Source organism: Daphnia magna, linkage group LG1 (genome assembly GCF_020631705.1).
Source record: "Daphnia magna isolate NIES linkage group LG1, ASM2063170v1.1, whole genome shotgun sequence".
NCBI lineage: Eukaryota > Metazoa > Arthropoda > Branchiopoda > Diplostraca > Daphniidae > Daphnia > Daphnia magna.
Genome location: NC_059182.1, coordinates 17,489,893 through 17,493,130, shown reverse-complemented (window position 1 = coordinate 17,493,130; position 3,238 = coordinate 17,489,893). Strand labels below are relative to the sequence as shown.

The 3,238-nt window shown below is 37.3% G+C and overlaps 1 pseudogene; it reads right to left on the bottom strand.

Moving 5' to 3' along the window:
* Positions 1-1,934: 1,934 nt before the first annotated feature.
* Positions 1,935-2,906, bottom strand: LOC123475849 (annotated as a pseudogene).
* Positions 2,907-3,238: the final 332 nt, after the last annotated feature.

Sequence of the window (3,238 nt, the reverse complement as noted above, 5' to 3'; positions counted from 1 at the left end):
TATATATATATATAGAAAAAACTAAACTAAACAAAAACATGTCCATCGGGCCTCTCTGTATTTTTTTTCGCGCTTTTACGATACATCATATTATATGTTGTTTTAAAGCTATGAGAGCTGCATGTATATAGCTATCTATATTGCGTATACACGAAGGCGCGCAATATCGACCTTTGTATTGGCGAAAAATGACGAGAGGCTTTATAGTACATGATGGCCACCTTTGCAGAAGAGCCGCTTCGGTAATAACACGTCCTCTCTCCCTTTTTGATATATATATTTTTTTCTCCTGTGTGCGTAATATACGTAAAAAGAAGGACTGAACGTCCTCCAGTCTAATGGAACGTGACACGTGTGTGCCCTTAGGTAGTTAATAGGCAAAGGAAAGTTCTGCCACAAGCAGTTGCGGGTACATAAACTAATGAAAATAAATAAAAAAAAAAAAGGTCAACCATTTATTTTTTATTTTTTGTTGTTGTGGACTTTCTTATATAATATAGGAATATAAATGTCACCTTGTCTACGAGGGATTTATGCAAAAGTCCGATAAATGTTAGACTTGGCTTTTTCCTGCCCCATCATGTTCTTTTGGATCACGACCAAGAGAACATTTACCTGGACTCGTATAAGTAATGTTAACTCATTGTCGCTGACGTGTTAAAACAGGCGAGTCGGATGCAGTGGTTTAAGACATCTTCAAAGAGAACGTTGCACAGCACGACTGAGATACACGCATGAATTCAGCTGAAAATTCACGAAGCTTAACAAGGACTTGTCAACTGCCCCTCAGCTAGGAAATTAGAATTTGCATAGTTGGGTATATAGCTGGTGAAAGGTGGACAACTCTTGCGAGAGAGGTATACTTCTAGAATCATAACCGTTATTCAGACCATAAAATATAACTGAAAACGGAAGCCAAAAGCAGAAGACATCAGCTCTCCACTTTTGCTAATCACCCAGTAGCAAAATACACTCGTCGCTATTATATACATATTCAGTAATTTATACGTGTGTATAATTTGATAAATGTTTATTTGCATACATTTGTGGTGTGCAAATACGTGCGAGAGTTTAGGCTTTTTGGTTATAATTAGATGCGTATACCTGTGTGCGCGTATATACACAACTTCACGCTGAAATAAGAAATCGAAATGAAACCCTAGTTTAAAGTTTGAGATGAGCATTATTCAGGTCAATTAGTCCAAGGTGAAAAAGCTCAACTTGAACAAGACGTCGTTGAACTATATGCAAAAAACCTGTTCAAGATGATAAGGAGACACGGTAAAAAGTGAAAAGGCCAAAAGAAACCATTGAAGAAAAAATCACGAATTCACTTGATAATATAGTTGATGTTATTCCATATGTTAAGAGTAGAACGAAAGAAGCCTTTCGTATATACATGTTATATACACAGTTAAAGGTATACATACACTCTCAGTTTTTTGGGGGTATTCGAGGGTATTCGAACTAGTAGCGTTTTGGTTTTGCACTAGTAGTATAGGGGGTATTCTATTAGTAGCATACCGTTCAGAATAGGGTTCGAATATCCCCGAATACCCATATAGGGATATTCGATTCCACTAGCACCGAATTACCCTTCCCCCGATTCTTCATGCAACCCACCAATCTATAAAAAGCTCAACAGAATAAATTACAAAATAAAATGTCTTCAGAAGTCTTATTCATCGAGATTAGGCCAGGAAGGAGCAACTACAACGGTGCAAGACAACATTTATACAAATACAACAAATTTTTATCATAAAAACCCAGTTTGTTATTAAAAGAACAGGAGAACAAAAAAGACAACAGTATTTGCATTTTGGAACACCCAACTAAAAATAAACATCATCAAATGACACAATCAAGCTTAAACAAACGCCCACTTTATAAAAGTGGGCGCCATTCACTAAGCTCGATTGTGTTAGCATTGCAATTTAGCCTTGTAGGTCTCTTAAACATTCTAGGGAGCCTAAAGGCGTTACGAGGAGAAGAATTTTAATATCGAAAACGCACCTCAAAAAATCCAAAAATGATTCCAAATACTGAGGAAATTTAAATTAAATGCATAAAACGACAAAACAAGTTAACGAAAGCAGTCAAAGTCGTTACCACACAGTATTATATCACGATCGATAACAATCCAGAAGTTTGTAGGAGTTTCCATCGTTCCCATGCAGCAGAGAATGGCTGCTTCAAATGAGGGTCTCGCGTTTCGCTTAATTGAATCAAGTCAGCATTATCCTGAAACAAACACAATAAAAATTCAAGTTATAAATAAAGACGAAAAAGTAAACTTTAAACGAAAAAAAATGCCTTAAAAAGACTATCAGTCGTTCCGTAATCAAACGAAAATAACTTTCGGAGTTTAACGATGCTTGAGTCAGCTTTAGTAACACGAAAACGGCCTTAAGACATCTGTTAAAAGGTAATCGGAAAATGACAAATTAACTCGAAAAGAGACTAAATCAACTACCGTCAGGGCAGTCAGGAATGTCAATGTTTTTTATTAGCCAGAGCCAATATTTTAAATAAGAATTTTCTTTAAAGACTTTTCGAAGTTCTTGGCATCGGGAAGAGTAACTGAAATTCTACCGAAACTTTAGGAAAAAAAAAGTTAGCTGAAACATCTCGAACGTATTGCAGCACATTACCAGAGATCCATTTGAAGTCCTGAAGCGGGGATATTCTTTCAGAGAGACCAGGTTCAGTCAGAGTTGTTTGATTTCTTTTGGCGATACCCAAAAGTCGCCTTCACCAAGAGACTGTGTCATTATCTCCTCAGGCGGATGACTCTTCAACCATTCAACCTGTAAATATAAACAAAGTTAAAGCTTTATTGTGGATTGAATGTTATTTAAAAAATAAACCTTAAACGGCATCGGCTTCATTGAAGATGTAGTCGGCATTTTCTTTACATGAGGCCGTTTCGGACACGCGGTTTTTGGATTGGAGAAGAGTCCTGTGTTGGCCTCTTCCGGCGTGGTTCTTCACGATGAACTTCCTCAGTCTTTTCAGCCTTGTCTCAAAAAACCAGATCCAGTTGTTTGATTATAGAAAACAAGAAAACACTTGCCATCCACGTTGATTCCCAGGCAAGGAAACGCAGCCACTACTTCACCAAGATTTTCTTTCTCCGTCGGGGAAATAAGTCGAGTTTTCCAGTCAATGTCACTAAGCGATTCACTAGGATCTGAACAATTGGATGCGCTCTTTTCAGTAAGAAAGCCTCAAGTCGTTC